The 20,190-nt window shown below is 53.1% G+C and overlaps 1 non-coding gene and 1 pseudogene across 1 annotated transcript; both read right to left on the reverse strand.

Annotated features, from left to right (window-relative positions):
* Positions 1 to 2,416: 2,416 nt before the first annotated feature.
* LOC146855880 (5.8S ribosomal RNA) lies at positions 2,417 to 2,570 on the reverse strand. The gene has a single exon (XR_014959190.1). It is a non-coding gene; the product is annotated as a 5.8S ribosomal RNA (ribosomal RNA).
* Positions 2,571 to 3,207: 637 nt separating this feature from the next.
* On the reverse strand, positions 3,208 to 5,022 carry LOC146855881 (18S ribosomal RNA; annotated as a pseudogene).
* Positions 5,023 to 20,190: the final 15,168 nt, after the last annotated feature.

The following is a 20,190-nucleotide window of genomic DNA, read 5'->3' on the forward strand; positions in this document are numbered from 1 at the left end:
GCCTCTTTAGAAGAACCGTATATCTATAAAACTACCGCAAATTAACATAATGATCGAGAACAAGCAAAGAACAAATTCTCAGGATGGTCACAAGAGAACACAGAATATTGTTGATTATTTTTTCTGATGAAGAAAAACTATGTTAAAAAAATAGTTTTGCATTATACGAAAATTTCAACTAAGCACTCAATGGCGAAGCCTTCATGGACTGCATGGGTAGGCGCTGACGCCTCACCTCTACCCACAGGATTGATGACGTTGAGGCGCCGCCTTGGCCACCCCACATAGAGTCTTTGACATCGACGCTTTCTCCATCCAAGGTACTCTGTCAGCAGGACCTTTCTGAGTCCGTTAGCTGGCCTGCCCCCATCACAGTTGGCTTGAACTTCGGATTCATCCGTTCTAGCACGACTTCAAGTAAACTTTTAGCACTATTGACTTCTGAGCACTAATTTTTGTTTATTCTTTAAAAATTCATAGCTGTGGTTCTACATATTGGATTTTTGTCGTGCTGGTCTTGAATTTCTCTTAAATGTATTCTCCACTTTTCTAAACCTGCATGGAGTATTTTTTGTGGTGTTATATTGTGTTGCTGTGTGAGTGTGTTGAACAAATACTTTACATATTGACTCTTTAGGTAAGCCTGACTGCTCTGTGCCAAGCTACCAGAGGATGAGCACAGGTTATCTTTTAATGAGTATTGAGCTTATCCTGACTAGGATTGTGGTCTCTACTTGGACATGGCGCGTATCTCTGCCAACTAGACACCCCATTTCTAACATTGGTGATCAGCGGTGAGGATAGGACTTGTATTTGTGCAATACCATGTAATAACTGATTATTCACTTCAACTCTATACTAAGACCAATTTAAACCCTTTTCAATTGTCCCTGATTGCTATCTCTGATTTTTCCAAAAGTATTGTTGTCCCATACTCCTTTGTTCTGCAAGGTCTGTGGACCTTTCTGCCAAAATGAAATTCGAACTGGCCAATCTGGAAACCTACTCTGTGGCCCAGCTCAAGGGGTTCTGTCAGAAGAGAAGTGTGTTCACAAAGGCAAGTGCCAGAAGACAGAGCTTCATAATGCTTTACAAGCATGGGCAGCAGTTCACCGAACCAACACGGAGGATGAGGAGGCTGGGTCAGAAGCTGAGGAGGAGGAATTGGAGCAGGACCTCTCAGGAGGTCTTGTCATACAGCCTACTGATGTGGGGAATAGCATCCTACCTGGACTGGAAGTCTGCAGCAGACCAGGCAGAAGTGTTTCTTCAAGGAACCTGTCCCCAGCGGAGTTTGAAGAGAGAAAGCTGACGCTAGAGCATGGCAAATTGAAATTGTAGAAGGAGCAGCCCTTTGCCAAGCTAGAGAAGGAGAAGGCCCTTGCTAAAATGGAGAGTGAGTAAGCTCCAAAGGAGAAAAAACTGGCTCGACCCCCAGGCCTGGTCCCAGCATCCGAACCCTAGCCAGGATGAGGAGAGCCTCCCCAGGCCCCGGTGGACCCCCGTCCCCAGTGCCTGGACCCTCGGCTGGAACCAAGGAGGGTTAAGCCCGGGCCAAGTCCTCTCCCCGTCGGCCTGCCCAGGGAGCCCATTTTTCCCCACATATTGGGGGAGTTGGAGAATGCCCGGCCGGCCGTTAGGCCGGCCATCTGGTCACCCAGCCCGCAGGGCCATCTGGTCACCCGGCCTGCAGGGTCATCTGGTCGCCCAGCCCGCAGGGCCATTTGGTTGCCCGGCCCGCAGGGTTATGTGGTCGTGCAGCCAGGCGACCAGATGGCCTGGGAGGGTGCCCTACCCAGTCACCCTTGCAGTCCGGCGAGGGAGGCCAGGCGCTCCGAGGCAGCCATTCGGGAGGCTCCTTCCACGGGGGTGTCACTGCTCGCCTCCCTGCTCGGCTGGCTATCCCAGGCCAACCGAGGCTCCACGGCACTGCGGTATCGTTACGGTTTAGGGGGGCTCGAGACCCGGGCACAGTCCTAGCTTCGGGCCCCGGTGGACCCCGTAACCAGTGCCTGGACCCTGTGGTGGCTTGCTGGATGGAGTTCAAGCCCCGGGCACGGTCTCAGCTTCTGAACCCTAGCCATGCTGGGGAGATCCTCCCCAGGCCCCGGTGGACCCCCGTCCCCAGCGCCCGGACCCTCTGCTGGAACCAAGGAGGGTTAAGCCCAGGCCATGTCCTCTCCCCGACGGCCTGCCCGGGGAGCCCATTTTTCCCCATGTAGTGCGGGCTTACAGAACTCTGAGGAAGGACAAAAGGTGGAGACAGCCCGGCTGGCTTGCAGGCCGGCCATCTGGTCACCCAGCCCGCAGGGCCATCTGGTCACCCGGCCCGTGGGGGGACGAAGGGGAAGCGGAGCTCACCCTGCGACGGCCCCAGCCGTGTCCCGGGGAAGCTCCAGGGCAATTGACGATCGAGCGACCCTCAGACAGGCGTAGCCCCGGGAGGAACCCGGGGCCGCAAGGTGCGTTGGAAGTGTCGATGATCAATGTGTCCTGCAATTTACTCTAATTCTCGCAGCTAGCTGCATTCTTCATTGACGCGCGAGCTGAGTGATCCACCACCAAGAGTCACAGGCAACGTTTCAAAAACGTTTGCCCACCTGTGGGTGCAGGAGAGGCGGGAGGAAGGAGACACCATCCGTCTGCCGCCCGCACGGCGAGACGGCCTGGGTGTCCCGTTCAAGGCTTCCCCTCTGGGAGTCAGACAGCACCGTTGGGAGAAAAAAACATTGCCAGGCGCTCGGTCCAGGAGCCCACCTGGGGGCGAGGGAGGGGGCTCTTACTGGAGCAGGCAGCCCCACAGCCGCCGGTCCCTCCCGGGGTAACCCAGGAGGGACCGCGCAAGTCTTCAAACCCCTCAGCCCAGCCAAACGGGACTGGGTCCAACCGGGTACCTGGCAATGAGGGAGGGTCGCGACTCGGACGCAGGAGGCCTCAACCGGAGCCAGGGCCTTTTCGAGGGACGGGTGGTGCCAGCCAGGGGTGCACTGCCATTCAGTTTCCCCCCACTGCTAGGGGGGGTCGTGCCGGGTGAGCTTGGGGTCCATCTCGGAGAGGGACGGGGGATGGGCCCGCCCTATGCAGCCGCAGACCGCTCCGCCAGCCGGGGCACACCAGGGCCAGGCCCTGTGCCTACGGTGCGTGCTCGCAGGAGGCAGGCCGAGGGCTTCGGGCTGGTGCCATCAGTCACTCGGGCCGCTCTGCCGTTAATGATCCTTCCGCAGGTTCACCTATAGAAACCTTGTGACAACTTTTACTTCCTCTAGATAGTCAAGTTTGATTGTCTTCTGGGCGCTCCACCAGGGCTGTTGCTGACCCCGGCGGGACCTATCCGAGGACCTCACAAAACCATCCAATCGGTAGTAGCGATGAGCGGGGTGTACAAAGGGCAGGGACTTAACGCGAGCTTATGACCCGCACTTACTGGGAATTCCTCATTCATGGGAAATAATTACAATCCCCAATCCCTATCACGAACGGGGTTCAGCTGGTTACCCGCACCAGTCGGCGAAGGGTAGACACACGCTGATCCGTTCAGTGTCACGCGTGTGCAGCCCCGGACATCCAAGGGCATCACAGACCTGTTATTGCTTGATCTCGTGTGGCTGAATGCCACTTGTCTCTCTAAGAAGTTGGACGCCGACCGCTGGGGGTCGCGTAATTAGTTAGCATAGAGGAGTATCGTTCGTTATCGGAATTACCCAGACAAATCACTCCACCAGCTAAGAAGGCCATGCACCACCACCCACAGAATCGAGAAAGAGCTATCAATCTGTCAATCCTTTCCGTGTCCAGGCCGGGTGAGGTTTCCCATGTTGAGTCAAATTAAGCCACAGGCTCCACTCCTGGTTGTGCCCTTCCGTCAATTCCTTTAAGTTTCAGCTTTGCAACCATACTCCCCCCCGGAATCCAAAGACTTTGGTTTCCCGGAAGCTGCTCGGCGGGTCTTGGGAATAACGCAGCCGGATCGCTAGTCGGCATTGTTTATGGTCGGAACTACGACGGTATCTGATCATCTTCAAACCTCCGACTTTCGTTCTTGATTAATGAAAACATTCTTGGCAAATGCTTTCGCTTTGGTTCGTCTTGCGCGGGTCCAAGAATTTCACCTTTAGCGTCAAAATACAAATGCCCCCGGCCGTCCCTCTTAATCATGGCCCCAGTTCCAAAAACCAACAAAATAGAACCGGAGTCCTATTCCATTATTCCTAGCTGAAGTATTCAGGCGACCGGCCTGCTTTGAACACTCTAATTTTTTCAAAGTAAACGCTTGGGACCACCCAGGACACTCAGTCAAGAGCATCAAGGGGGTGCCGAGAGGCAGGGGCTTGGACAGGCGGTAGCTCGCCTCGCGTCGGACCGCCAGCTCGATCCCAAGATCCAACTACAAGCTTTTTAACGGCAGCAACTTTAATATACGCTATTGGAGCTGGAATTACCGCGGCTGCTGGCATCGACTTGCCCTCCAATGGATCCTCGTTAAAGGATTTACGGTGTACTCATTCTAATTACAGGGCCTCGAAAGAGTCCTGTATTGTTATTTTTTGTCACTACCTCCCTGAGTCAGGAGTGGGTCATTTGCACGCCTGCTGCCTTCCTTGGATGTGGTAGCCGTTTCTCAGGCTCCCTCTCCGGAATTGAACCCTGATTCCCTGTCACCCGTGGTCACTATGGTAGGCACAAAAAGTACCATCGAAAGTTGATAGGGCAGACATCCAAATGTATCGTCGCCGTCACGGGAACGTGCGATCGGCCTGAGGTTATCTAGAGTCACCAAAGCGGCCCGGCGAGCCCGGATTGGTCTTGGTCTGATGAATGCACGCATCCCGGGACTTCAGCCCTCGTCGGCATGTATTAGCTCTAGAATTACCACAGTTATCCAAGTAACAGATGGAGCGATCAAAGGAACCATAACTGGTTTAATGAGCTATTCGCAGTTTCACTGTACCGGCCGTTTGTACTTACACGTGCATGGCTTAATCTTTGAGACAAGCATATGCTACTGGCAGGATCAACCAGGTCGCCGCGTTCCCATCCCCCCGACCAGACAACCTTCGCGCACCCCTCCCTCTCGGGAGCCTGCTGGGGGGCTCGCTGGAAGGGTGGAGAGGTGCTGTTGCATGGGTACCAGCAGGCCCAGCCATCTCCCCTGGAAGGGAGAGGCGGGCCGAGGCACAGCCTTAGCGAGGCACAGGCGTGCCGGAGCCTGGCAACGGCAACACCCCTCAGAACAATCGTTCCGAGCTGCTGTGGAAATGTGCTGGGTGGAGAGGGGTGAGGGCGTGGCGCATGGGGCCTATGAACCTACTGAGCAGCACCCGACGCCTTCCGCTCAGATCAGACCACTGGGGGACACGAGCTGCCGGGGCCGCTCGGCCTTTGCTCTGCTGAGTAGGCTGAAGGGCCACCCACCAGGCAGCAGGCCCTCAAGTCAGACAGTCCATGCGGGGAAGAAGCTCCTTGCTTGAAACAACAGCCGAGGCTGGCCAAGCAGTCCATCCCTAAATGGACCTAGAGTGCCCAATCGATAAGAGTACGGCCAAGGCATCCCCTGGCAGGCCGCCCTGTGCGGCCTGCCAGGGGATCCCTGCCTGCTGCTGGGGCGAGCAGGCTCAAAGGAAAGGCCCATCGGGAAGGGGCAGAGAGGCAGGAGCAGACCTGGGCCACTGAGGGCCCCGGCAGGCAGGCCCGGGTGCTGCTTTCCCCTGTCTCAGAATCGCCAGACCTCACGGAGGTCTGACCGAGCAAACTCGGAGAAAAAGGACCATCGGGAAGGGGTTGAAAGGCAGGTGCGTACCCGGGCCCCTGGGGGCACCGTCGGGCGGGCCGGGTGCTGCCTTCCCCTGTCTCAGGATCGCCGGACCTCGCGGAGGTCTGACCCAGCAAACTCAGAGAAAAAGGACCATCGGGAAGGGGCTGAGAGGCAGGTGCGTACCCGGGCCCCTGGGGGCCCTGGCGGGCAGGCCCGGGTGCTGCCTTCCCCTGTTTCTGAATCGTCGAACCTCACGGAGGTCTGACTGACCCTCTCCTTAGTAATCCAGAGGAAAATTACCCCCCTTTCTTGTAATCCGTGCACCCGAGGTGACATGATGGGACCCAAGGCGCAAATGTACCCGATCTCCTGGAGCCCTCGCTGGGATCGGGGAGGCAAATGAGCCCTTATCGGGACTTCCAGGCAGGTCCGACCATCTGGTCGCCCCATTGGTAAGAATTGCTGGCGACCAGATGGCCAAGGGGATAGAGGTGACCAGAAGGCTGAAGGGATAGGTGCGACCAGATGGCCAAGGGGATAGGTGCGACCAGATGGCCGAGGGGAAAGGGGCGACCAGATGGCCGGGCTCGAAAGGGAAGCTATCTGGTCACTCTGTGTCCCAACGGAAGAGTGAGCGGGTGCCGGCGCATGGGGGACCGGAGGCCCAGGGCCCCAGTTGGGCCCCAGCCATGGAGGCTGCGAGGGGGACCCGACGGGCCCTCCGACCCGGGGCCCACGGACACCTTGCCAAGCAGGGGAGGCCTGCACAGGACCAACGGACCCCAGTCCTGGGCCCTTGGTGGAGCAGCAGGCCCGGGGAGGGGGCCCAGGGCCGGAGCATACGACCTGGGGCCCGATGGGGCCCCTAGACCCAGCCGGGGCTCCCAGGGCCAGAGGTGCAGGGGACACCTCCCCAGGCCCTCCGGACCCCGTCCCGGGCACCCTGCCATGCAGCAAGACGGAGAATGAAGCCCAGGGTGGGGAGGCCGCCCACCCAGGGATCCTCAGGGGCCCCAGCTGAAGCTCCTGAACCCAGCCAAGCAAGGGGAGGCTCCCCAGGCACAACGGAACCCTGTCCCAGGCCTTTGGCAGAGCGGCAGGCTGGGGGGTGGGGCCCAGGGCTGGAGCACCAGACCCGGTGCCCGACGGGGCCCCTGGACCCAGCTGGGGCTCCCAAAGGCACCGGGGATGCCTCCCCGGGCCCTCCGGACCCCGTCCTGGGCACCCTGCCACATGGCAGGACCAAGGACGGAGCCCGGGGTGGGGAGGCCGCCCTCCCCGGGGTGCTCAGGGGCTACGGCCGGAGCTCCTGAACCCAGCCAAGCAAGGGGAGGCTCCCCAGGCACAACGGAACCCCGTCCCAGGCCTTTGGCAGAGTGGCAGGCCGGGGGACAGGGCCCAGGGATGGAGCACCCAACCCAGGGCCCAGCGGGGCCCCTGGACCCAGCCGGGCTCCCAGGCCCAGAGGCACTGGGGAAGCCTCCCTGGACCCGCCGGACACCATCCTGGGCACCCTGCCACACAGCAGGACCAAGGACAGAGCCCGGGATGGGAAGGCCGCCCTCCCCGGGGTGCTCAGGGGCCCCGGACATAGCTCTTGAACCCAGCCAAGCAAGGGGAGGCTCTCCAGGCACAACGGAACCCCGTCCCACTCCTTTGGCAGAGCGGCATGCCGGGGGACAGGGCCCAGGGCCGGAGCACCTGACCCGGGACTCGGCGGGCCCCTGGACCCAGCCGGGGCTCCAAGGCCTGGAGGCCCAGGGTAAGCCTCCCCGGGCCCACCGGACCCCGTCCCGGGCACCCTGCCACATGGCAGGACAGAGGACGGAGCCCGGGGTGGGGAGGCTGCCCTCCCTGGGGCCCTCAGGGGCCCCGGCCGGAGCTCCTGAACACAGCCAAGCAAGGGGAGGCTCCCTGGGCACAACGGAACCCCATCCCGGGCCTTTGGCAGTGTTGCAGGCCAGGGGACGGGGCCCAGGGCCATAGCCCACTTCCTCAGAGCAGCAGAGAGCCCCTGAACCCAGCTGAGCAAGGGGAGGCTCCCCGGGCATGATGGAACCCCATCCTGGGCCTTTGGCGTGGCAGCAGGCCAGGGGATGAGGTTCAGAGCTGGAGTACACAAGCCGGGGCCCGGCAGGGCCCCTGGACCCAGCCGGGGCTCCCAGGCCCGGAGGCGAAGGGGAAGCCATCCCGGGCCCGTGGGACCTCGTTCGGGCACCCTGCCACACGGCAGGACCGAGGATGGAGCCTGGGGTGGGGAGGCCGCCCTCCCCGGGGCCCCTGGACCCAGCCCAGCAGGGGGAGGCCTACCGGACCCCATTCGGGGCAGCCTGCCACGCAGCAGGCCCAGGGATGGACCCAGGGCTGGGGTGGCATCCTGGCCCATCCAGCTGCCAGCTGACGACCGCTAGGCCGAGAGGGGTCCCAGAGTACCCTGTCCCTAGAAGGCTACCCCCCTTTCTGGTAACCTGTGCACACCACTAGACGGAAGGAACCCTAGGCGCGGACGCACCCGAACTGCTGGAGCCCTGGCTTGTATCGGGGAGGCAAATGAGCCCTGATCGGGACTTCCAGGCCGGCCCGGCCATCTGGTTGCCCTTATTGGAAAGCATTGCGTGCAACCAGATGGCCGAGGGGAAAGGTGCGACCAGATGGACGGGACTGAAAGGACTCCCGTCAGCCTGCCCCGAGCCTTCGCGGTAGGGCTCCGGCCTGCCCATGCAGGGCTTGTGGTACTCCGTTTCCCAGTGGGCTCGGGGACCCCGACTGGGCCTCAGGCACGGGGAGGCCCCTAGGCGCTCTCAGGGCCCGGACGCTCGGCAGGCAGGACTGCCCTGGGACCGATTGAGCCCGTCCCGGGCACTTTGCCCCGCCGTGGGCCGGCGCAGGGAGCCCAGGAGGCCTGGGAGGTGTTGACCGGGCCCAGCCGATCTGGTCCCCAGAAGAGAACCGCCAGAGGAAGGCTACCTCCGTTTCTGGTAAACCGCACGCTCCGAGTGACGGAGGGGACCCTAGGCGCGAACACGCCCAACCTCCTGGAGCCCTGGCTGTGATCCGGAGGCAAATAAGCCCTCATCGGGACTTCCAGGCCGGCCCGGCCATCTGGTCGCCCCATTGGAAAGCATTGCGTGTGACCAGATGGCCGAGGGCAAAGGTGCGACCAGATGGCCGGGACCTGTAAGGACTCCCGTCTTCCCGCCCCGAGCCTTCACGGTAGGGCTCCCGCCTGCCCACCTGCCCGGGACCCATGGAGCCCATCCCGGGCACTTTGCCACACCGCGGGCCGGAGGAGGGAGTCCCAGACCCCTGGGAGGTGTTGCCCGGGTATAGCCCATCTGGTCCCCAGCAAAGAACCGGCAGCCCGGGAGGAGTGGTCCGGCATACCCTGCCCCTACTAATCCGGAGGAAAGCCACCCCTCTTTCTGGGAACCCATGCACACCGAGTGATGGAGGGGACCCAGGGCACGGAGACGCCCAACCTCCTGGAGCCCTGGCTGGGATCGGGGAGGCGAATGAGCCCTCATCGGGACTTGCAGGGCAGCCCGGCCATCTGGTCGCCTCATTGGAAAGCATTGCGTGCGACCAGATGGCCGAGGGGAGAGGTGCGACCAGATGGCCGGGACTGAAAGGACTCCCATCTGCCTGCCCCGAGCTGAGCCTTCCCGGTAGGGCTCCCGCCTGCCCTTGCAGGGCTCGGGGGCAGCACGTCCTGGGGGGCTCGGGTACTCCATCTGAGCCTCAGGCATGGGGAGGACCGCGGGAGCTCCCGGGGCCTGCATGCCCGGGGGAGGACTGCCCGGGACCCATGGAGCCTATCCCGGGCACTTTGCCATGCCGCGGGCCGGAGGAGGGAGCCCCGGACACCTGGGAGGTATTGCCCAGGCATAGCCCATCTGGTCCCCGGCAGAGAACTGCCAGCCCGGGAGGGGTGTTCTGGCATACCCTGCCCTTACTAATCTGGATGAAAGCCACCCCTCTTTCTGGGAACCCGTGTGCACCCCGAGACTGAGGGGACCCAAGGTGCAGACGAGCCCGACCTCCTGGAGCACTGGCTGGGATTGGGGAGGCAAATGAGCCCTCATCGGGTCTTCCAGGGAAGCCCGGCCATCTGGTCGCCCCATTGGAAAGCATTGCGCGCTACTATTCCAACACATTCCCTACTGGACTTGCTCTAGATGGTGCTGCAACATAAGGAATATACCAACACCTTCTTTACTGGACTTGCTCTAGATGGCGCTCCAACATAAGGAATATACCAACACCTTCCCTACTGGACTCATGTCGGCCGGGAGCCGTCAGAAGCACCAAAGGAGTTAAAGGAGCACCTGCTTGATATTTTTTTCTAGAGCTGCACCAACACCTAGTTGATAGCAAGGTAACTGATTCCAGGAAAATTGCTGAGAAGGCAGATATCTGGCTCACCACCAGAGTGTTCAAGAAGGCATCTGGGAGGGACTCCCAAAAAAATGGTCAGGGTTCTCACCAGAAGGAAGGGGGAGATAAAAAGACAGCGGGCCTGATTTAGGGGCATATTATCAAGAAACTGTGTTAAATTGATTGCCGCTTTAGTGGCAGAAAACTGCTGCTAAAGCAGTATTTATGGGCTTGATAATATGCCCTTGAATATTCCCATAGAAGCCCATGTTCTGGTGTCAACATGGGCTTCGATGGGAATTCTCTGCGGCATATTATCAAGCCCATTATCGCCGCTTTAGCGGCAGTTTTCTGCCGCTAAGGCGGCAATAATTTTAACGCCGTGCTTGATAATATGCCCCTTAGATCTTCGCAGACCTGGTCCCACAGCTGCTTTTTCAATGGTTTCTCCACCTACCTACTAGGCAGTCCGCCTGCTTTATTTAGATGCTGGCAGTTCGACGGACAAAAGACCGTTGGAGTGCTGCTGACTCCGCCAAGTCTGTTCACCCGCGTTGATGGCTCAATAAGCAAAAGCGGCTGTTGGACGGGGGACTACAAGTTTGTCCATCGGCCAATCAAGATGTACCTTTCCGCCGACCTGACTGTGGCGGTAAAACCTCCACACCTGAGTTGCTGGATAGGAAGGGATATAAGAGAGAAATTCACCTCTTCTCACTTTCACTCTTAATTTTCCACCATGTGCTCAACTTCCAAGTCCTGCTGCTGCTAATGCTGCTTGATGATTTATAAAATCAACACAGTCGTGGTTGAAATCGATGGTAAGCTCCACTTTTACCTGTTACGTTTTGACTTGCCTGTTAACATTTGCACTGGACTCGTCAGTTTTAAAATCTCCCTTACAAGCAATAGCATACCAATGTGCAATGCATATTTCTGTAATGCTGAAGTTTAAGAAATGTATAGAAACACACCTGTATGACCACTTTGTATGTATACATTTGGTGCAAGATGCTTTCAAAAAAGGACATCAAATCAAACATTAAAAGTCACCATACAAGTGTGTTTCAATACATTTATAAAATAGTCACATTAAAAAACATATGCAACACACATCATTGGGATAAGTGCAAGATAGCATAATGTGGAATTTTCACTAAACACAGTGTAACCTTTACCTTATATATTTCCACTAAAACCAATGTCAGTCCCAGATTTGAAGTATTCAACATATACATCTATATAACATTTCTCACTGCCTAGTGCAAGTCCTGTAGTGTATCCAATTTCAATTGGCATACTATTTTGTAAGGTGTAATGCATGTGTTCATTCTTATCAGTAATCAAGGTAAAATAAACACACCAGTAGTAACACATCAAAAAATAAATGTCAACATCTATTTGCAAGTGCCCATTATCATGATGTATGCCTGCACCAAAATTCAAATTATATACTATCTTAACCAGTGTATGCACTTAACTAAGTCAGCATTAAGACCGAACTCCTGAGGCGGAAAGCCGGGAGCAACGAACGAGCACGCAGAAATCTGTATTTTATGGTGTATTATTTGCGTACTTTTAAAAATTAAACCTTTGGCAACACTCTCGCTACTTCCCCTCCCCCGCACAGCCGATCTGAACGCTGTTGCGGGCCGCCATTCACTGCCACGTCATTCTGGGGAAGCCTGGTCAGGCCACGCCCCCTTCATCACGGGCCACGCCCCTTCCTGCTCTTCACTTACATAAACCATGTGCCTCCCACGGCCGCGCAGCGGACGGGCGCAGCGGGCGCGCCGGTGGCGCGCCGAAGGCGCGCCAAAGGCAAGCCCGTCTGCGCCTGTCCGCGCCTGGACGGGCCTGAGGGCATGCCATCCCCCTTTGCCTATTACATATTCCCCCCAAGCACTCAGGGACTTTCAGCACACTGCAATTTCACCACCTCCTATGGTTTTACATCGCATTATGTCGGCGGGCCTCATGCGCCCCAACCAACCCCTCCTCAAAGGCTGCACACCCCGAGCATTGGCACCAGCGAGCACCACATTCCTCAAGGTATCCTACCTTAACACCCGCTCACTGGTGAAGCACTCTGAGGATATTTTTATCCTGTTAACTAGCTCGAACCCCGATATGCTTTTACTCACAGAAACATGGCTCACATCAGAGTCCATGCCGGACATCCTGGCAGCCCTCCCCCCCCGACTACTACATCCTCTGCACAGACCGCCCTGGCGACCGGCCTGGTGGTGGGGTGGCGGCCATTATTTCTAAGCGCCTTAAATCCATATCTTCATACTCCCTTCCTCTACCTGAGGTGGAGAACCTAATTATTAACGTGCAGACGGATGTTGATCCCCTCACTCTTCTTTTACTATATCGGCCCCCATATCCATGCCATCTTTTTCCGCCACTCTTAGTGAACAACTATCCTCCCTTCTTATATCGCATTCCCATCTCGCCATTTTCGGCGACCTGAATTACTGGTTCGGCGACAGCCACGCCGGCTCTCATGCCACTGAGCTTTTTGAGACGCTTAAAAGCCTGAACCTTGTCCAACACGTCTCCCAACCTACTCATATCAAGGGACACGTCTTGGACCAGATCTGGACCTGCAACCTGGAGCTGTCCCCACCAGACATACGTCCGTGTACCTGGTCCAACCATCATTTGGTAGACACTATCATCACGGTTGGTGCTCAGACCCCCGCTCCCTTGATGGCCGGCGGCCATGCCCGTAAATGGAGCTCATATGATTCCCAGGGATTTCTAACTGCCCTGGCTGACTCCTCCCCGGTGATTTCTGACTCCACCGACATGGACGGGCTGGAACAAAAAGTGGCCACCTGGCTCGAGTCGGCCAGCGATTTGTTTGCCCCTCTGGTCAAATTTCCCTGTACCAAACACAGGAACTCTCACAGGTGGTTCTCCGACGACCTCAAAGCCCGGAAACCTAAAACACGCCAGCTGGAACGCATCTGGAGACACGATTATTCTGACCTAGCCAAACAATCTTATCTGACCGCTCGCAAAGAATTTAAAATAGCTATTCGTTTAGCTAAAACCGAACACTTCGCCAGTAGGATATCTCAGGCAGCTAATAAATCTAAGGAGGTGTTCATAGTTATGAACGTGTTAACCACAGATGGTAGGACCCTACCAGCCCAGACTCCCACGCAGGAGGCCTGTGACACCTTGAACTCGTACTTTCTAGAAAAAATTTCCACTATCAAAAAATCCATTTCCTCACTCCACCAACTGCCACTACTGGATAACTCCCTCAATAATCCCCTGTCCTTCACTTCTTTCCCGGTTCTAGACTCCTCTTCTTTGGCGGAACTGGCCACTCGCGTAAAATCTGGCTCCCCAAATGACTGCTGCCCGCCGTCCGTTCTGCGGAACATATGTCTTAATCTACCTGACAGTATTCTACATCTACTTAATAGCTCCCTCAGCAGCGGCATTTGCCCCACTTCCCTCAAGGAAGCTATCCTTGTACCCTTACTAAAAAAACCTGGCGCCGACATGACGGAGCCATCGAACTACCGCCCCATCTCTCTTCTCCCCTATTTTTCTAAACTCATGGAGGCCCATGTCACTCGCTGCCTGTCCGGGTTTATTGAATCCTCCGGCTATCTTGTACCTACCCAGGCCGGCTTCAGACCCGCCCATTCTACAGAAGCTGTTATTCTGGCAGTCCTTGACACACTCAGAGGCAACGCGGACGCGGGAAACCCCCAAGCCCTCGTCTTACTGGACTTGTCGGCCGCGTTCGACACGGTGGACCATGACATCCTTCTCCACCGTGTCGGACAGGCGGGCATCCAGGGCGTTGCTCTCGAGTGGGTCAGGTCTTTCCTCACAGGGAGAACACAGGCGGTTCGCCTTGGTCCTTACACTGCAAAAAAACCTCTCACATCCTGTGGTGTCCCCCAAGGCTCTTCCCTCTCCCCGCTCCTCTTTAATCTTTACCTCCGGCCACTCATTCAATCGCTTCTGAAATGGGACATCGTCACCTATAACTATGCTGACGATCTCCAAATCATTTTCCCCCTTAATTCACCTAATGCCATCACAACTTTTCATGGAGCCATGACCCATATCCAACTCTGGATGAACCAGAACCAATTAAAGTTGAACCCCGGTAAAACTGAGCTCCTACTTCCCGGACTCAGTGCCACCTACTGGGGTCCACAGTTCTGGCCTCCAGAGTTTGGCTCCCCCCCGTCCCAGCAAAATCAGTAAAAAGTCTGGGTGTCATTATCGACACCGAGCTTTCTCTTAGTGCTCAGGTGGGAGCGGTGGTTTCCTCCTGTATGTTCCAACTTCGGAGGATCCGCAAAATCCGCCCCCTTCTCCCCCCGGCAGCACTCACCCAAACGGTCATTTCGCTGGTACTGTCCCGTTTGGATTTTTCCAATGCCATCTACCACGGTTTGCCACAATACCTGACTCAACGCCTTCAAATCGTTCAGAACCAGGCTGCCCGCCTGATCCATGGAACACCCAGATGGCAATCAGCTAAACCTTTGCTTACGAACCTGCATTGGCTCCCGGTTGAGCGAAGGGCTGCCTTTAAGGTGGCTTGTCTCACCTTTGAGGCACTTCATTGCCCTTCCCCTGCTTTCCTAAAATCTACCATCCGCCCTTACTGCCCCACACGTAATCTTTGATCCGCCCACCGCGACTTGCTGATCACCCCCAGGATCAAAACTAAGAGATTCGGCGGACGCCGGTTCTCTCACCTAGCCCCCGGGCTCTGGAACCTCCTCCCTTCCTCTATTAAATCTTGCTCCTCTTTTCTCAAATTTAGGAAAATGCTAAAAACTTACTTCTTTCCCACCCTCACGTAGACTCTGTTCCTCTACCTCCCCCTCACTTTGTTCTGTCTACCAGCACCAGGAAGCTTCGGTGTCAGTGCGCTCTATAAGCAACACTTAACATAACATTAAAAAAGATGTATTTCCTGCCATAATGGTAAATAAAATTATGTGCTTCTCACATTTTAGTCAGAAAGATTTCCAGGAATCAAACAATTGCGAAGGAAAATTAATGCCAGGACAAACTTGGTGAAAAGAAAATTAGATATTTATTCTAAAAATTAGATACATCTCTCAAATTCAGAACAAAATGGCAGTCCAAGAACAATTTAAAAAGTCCAGCGCACTGTTGTGCTGAGGCATTAAAATTACCTCATAATTCAATGCCAAGGGGAACTTCCTCAGGAAGGGGCATCTAATGGGCAGAGCAGCACCTCAAAGATCTTACTTGGGAGGGTGGGTTTGGGTTTAGGAGGGGTGCTCTTGGGTTTGGGAGGGAGGGGTAGTGTTTGGAAGGGAGACTTTTGGTTTTAGTTGGGGTGGTTTCTGTTTTGGGAGGGGTGATTTGGGATGTGGAATGGGTGGGTTGAGGGTGAGGTGTGGAAGGGGTAGGGTTTCGTTTGATAGCAGTAGGTTGGGGTTTGGAAGGGGTTAGGGCAAGGGCAGAAAGGACATCTCCCGCTGGAATATTGGTAGAAATGTTTGATAGGGAGTTGGGTTTGGGAGGTACAGGGAGTGGCAGTGTCTGATGTGCATGTGTCTGTTGAGGGTGCAGGTGCCTGTGGGTCGGGGGTAGGTTGTGCACTTTTGGGTGTGTGTTGCTTAAAAGGTGTCTGTTGTTTGGGTGAGTGTGGGCGTTTGTGGATTCTACTGGTGTGGATTCTAATGTGTGTGTAGATGGTGTGCTGTGGATGTGCTGGGCGTATTTGTTGTGCATGTGGATGTGTTAGTGCATGTGGGTATGGTTGGTGGGTGCGGTGTCTGTGGGTATGCTGGTGCATGTGGGTGTGGTGGTGGGTGCAGTGTCTGTGGGTGTGCCGGTTGTTGTGCATGTGGTTGTGGCGGTCAGTGAGGTGTCTGCGGGTGTGCTGTGGTGGGGTGGTATATGTGGGTGTGGTAGTGGCTGAGGTGCCTGTAGGTGTGCTGGTGGTGGTGCATGTGGGTGTGGTGGTGGGTGTAGTGTCTGTATATTTGCTTCTGTGCCTGTGTTTTTTATGGTGTATGGGCTTCTGTGTGGGTGAGCAGCTTGTGTCTGTTTGAGTGAGTGCATGCAAAGGTGTGTGTGTGTGCTTGGGACAGGTCTGGGAATAGGAAATTGGGATGGGTAAGGGGCAGGAGGTGGGGCACAAGGTTGGGATGGTTGAGAGGCCACAGCAGTGAGGAGGCAAGACCTTGAAAAGACCTCTGTGGGTCAGACATAGCACTGTGAATGCCTTCAATGTATGCTACCATTTGTTGCATATGGCAGCTAAGCCCCTGGATGGCATTCAGTAGTGCAGTCTGGCCTACAGAGATGTTCCAGAGAGGGTCAATACCCTCCTCACTCAGTGCAGCCAGGGGGACAGGGGCAGTGGGTAAGGTGACTGCAGCAAAGGAGACGCCACTCATTTTAGGGTGGTTTGGCCAACTGATGGGGAGCAAGCGGAATGGTGGAGATGATACTCTGGGTGGCAGACAAGGAAGCAAGTGGTAGAATTCCTGTCTGGTTCACCACCACTAGAGAGTGCTTTCTTATGGAGGCCTACAAATAGGATGCTGTGGAGCTGGCTGCCCCCGTTGCACTCCCCTCACCCTCCATGCCACTGGGTCCGTCGTGTCAGTGGGGTCAATACCTGTACCACATGGGCCAGCTGCTTCACCACCTACTTGGTCAATGTCTCCTCCACCTGCTACTGATGATGCTGCAATGACATATACAATATGTTTATTGAATCTGTGTACACAGAACTGATAAAGAACTTTGATCACAAGCCAGTTTGCAGGTTTTCATATTTCACCTGGTTTAAGGCTCTCAAACGTTGGTTTTACATTTGCATAAGCTGATGCATGTATTCAACATTTTCAGAATCCATTTGGTCACTTTTTTGTCATTTCCTATGATAGCTCCTATATGATGTATGATTGTGTCTCTTACCCATTTTTATATCTGTCCAGGAACTGTTTAACACCTTTGAATAGTTGAGCTTTGTCGCTTAGAATAGTGATCTTATGTCTTCAAAAAGGATATCAACAAAAAATACCTTTGTGCAGTGTGTTCAACAAATACAGCAATGTTGTACCAATATTTGTATAAACTGAAAGCCTGTTTCCTTTGTTTGGGCATTTCACAGTGGTAACATTTTCTTCAAGTAACTAAAATATATGTAAATTGTAAAAAATATAAATAGATTATGTACCAAAGTAGCTTATCAATGTATCACACACTATGTAGATTCCTCTGCTGTTGAAGACATTAAGAACAATATATTTGGATGGACTGGCAAATGATTTCTACAGCATGAGTAAATACATAGGCCTTGAAACATGTCTATTCCACTTTAGTACAGAGTAAAAACATTTTCACATTTAACTCATAAATATCTCTAGTTATTTGAAGTTTTTTTTATTATTGTGTCAAAAATTGGTACATCACAGTAATTATTACATACGCTGATTCATACATAATTTTTACTTTAGAGAATGAAATGTAAATCACAATATGCAACATATTACATATTGATATGTATTTCTACATTTGCCTAATGAGTCATGAGTTGGGCCTAATTTGAAGTTTTCCTGATGGTATACTCCTACATATATGTGATGGAACATTCCACCTGCCAAAATTCCATTCAGTATCCCAATTTTCTCCATCATGTATTTATCATCTGGACATAACAAAGGCCATTGAGAAATAGTTTTGGTTATGTGTTACTCTGTCACCAATGTGTACACATTCCTGTCTGTGTTTCAACTAACATTGTATGCCTATCACAATTATTTGTACAAAAACAGACTGGCTTCCATACACATTTGTGAAGGAATAAGTCATCATTTAACTCAGTCACTTTTAACATGTATGAAACAGTATTTCTAATGCATAACATAATTGGGATACGTTTTGAATCCAAACTATAGCCATTAATTCTGATGTGACTACACATTTTGGCTCACATGCTCACCCTTGTTTGTGTAGAATCCCAACTACCAATGTGACGTTTGGTATATCCACTGTATCATAAGTGCCTACTAAGCTGTGTCACATGTAATAGGTCTACAATTACATCATCCACGATTGTGAAGGAGCATCACACCTGACACAATAAACATTATTGCCATGTTTGGTACAAGTGTCCCTCATGACATCCAACAACCTGATGTATATGGGTAGTTTAGGCAGCCATGTGTGTGCTCAGAACAGTCCTTTGGTAGCAGTTGAGATCCTTTTCAAGAAATTAATAGACAAAGCTCAACATCATACACATTGTGCAAAATATATACCCTGGAGAACTCTTCTTGTGCATTGAACATGAGTCACCCTTAATTTTTATGGGAAAAATCCTGGCTGTAATAAAAATCTAGTCATGTAACATGTGAAACTCAACTAAGAACTTACCCCCTTCATGCTGCTTTTGGGCTCTCAACTGTCTATCAGGTTGGGGATAGGCCACCGCAAGAATGTGGGCCATTAGGGGGAGTCAGGGTACAGCACACGTGCTTTCCACATTAGGAAGACTGCCCAAGCTGGACTTTAGCTGACTTTCTGGTCCAGCATTGTAGTTCTTACCATCTCTTCCTGCTGCGCTTGTGGAACCCCAGAGTTCACACCTTCCTGATGATGACCTTCCAGATATCCCTCTTCTGACTGGTGCTGACCCGTATGGATACAAGAAATGAAATTAAAAAAAGAGGTTTTGTAACTTTTTGTTTGTCTGTATTGATATAACACAATTCACGAGGATGACTCATAGGTTACCATACAACGTGTATTTTCAATTATATTAATACACACTTTTGTACTGACCTTTTGACTATCCTCATCCCTTGTCATGCCCTGCACTTACTAATACAGGCTAGTGACATCATCTAGGCCAGGGGCTTCTACATTTTCTCTGATGTGAGTTACTTGAGATCAGTGCAAAACATTCTGAACTACTAAAGGCTAAACAACTTGCGCATTGTTACGAGACACCCTCACAGCCAGCTTCATTGATTTGCCTAAAGTCCATAGAACCAAATACTATGGTTTGAACTACATACTATGACTGAGGGCACTATGTAAGGGCTGCCATGTGTGTCAGTGAGCTTGTGCTCTACAGAAATGTATCAACATTTGTATGTATGAATGGGGTATAATTGAATGGGTGACAGTCTGTATGGTATGTACTTGTAGCACAGGAGTCAACAGGACACAGCTTCTGCAATATGTGACACCGTTACATGGATGACGTAAACATACAATTTAATGTCCTTTTGAACTGGGGGAATTTGAAAGTGCAGAAATATACTCCACCAAACACTTCATATCATGGGACATTTTTCTGCACTTTAATATCCTCACATAAATACTTGCATAAATACTTATCTTGCATAAATACTTATGCCACAGTGTTACTGGCCAATGGGAGTAAGGGGCATGCAGTTTGGACATGAAACACTTTGAAATGGGAGTAAAATGAAATTAAATGTTAGTTCAAGAAGTTAGGTAACCCTCTATTTCACTTGTCATCCATTTAAAATCATCCAGGGGCATATTTTTTAGCATACCTCCAAATCTGAGTTGACTAGAAAATATTTTTATGACAGATATACCACAGTGCTTTGGTTGTTTTTCCCTGTCACTCAGCCCCATCCTCGCCCATGATTCTGACTGATCACTTCTCATTGTCAGGCCCTGCAACCTGATGATCATGCTGTCAAATGAACACATCCTTTCCTTAACTTTTATATGAAAAAAGGTACGTGTGCGCATCTAATAACTGACTTCAAGGCTGTGTGGTACTCTGTAAAAGTCTGGGAGCTACTGGTAGCTCCCAATCAACTATTTAGAGCAACTGATCTAGTCTGAGTGATTATTGGGATGATACACATAGCTAACATCAGTTTCATTTGCTTTGTACAAAAAACATATATATGTACAGTTGTAAAGACTATATAATGTGTTTTCTAATTAACATGATGTGCGATTTCTACATTTCACATGTAATTTAAGCATACACATAGATATATCGCTACATAACCACCAAATATAATCTAGGGCTTTAAACA

Source organism: Triturus cristatus, chromosome 4_1 (genome assembly GCF_964204655.1).
Source record: "Triturus cristatus chromosome 4_1, aTriCri1.1, whole genome shotgun sequence".
In the NCBI taxonomy this organism is placed as follows: Eukaryota; Metazoa; Chordata; class Amphibia; order Caudata; family Salamandridae; genus Triturus; species Triturus cristatus.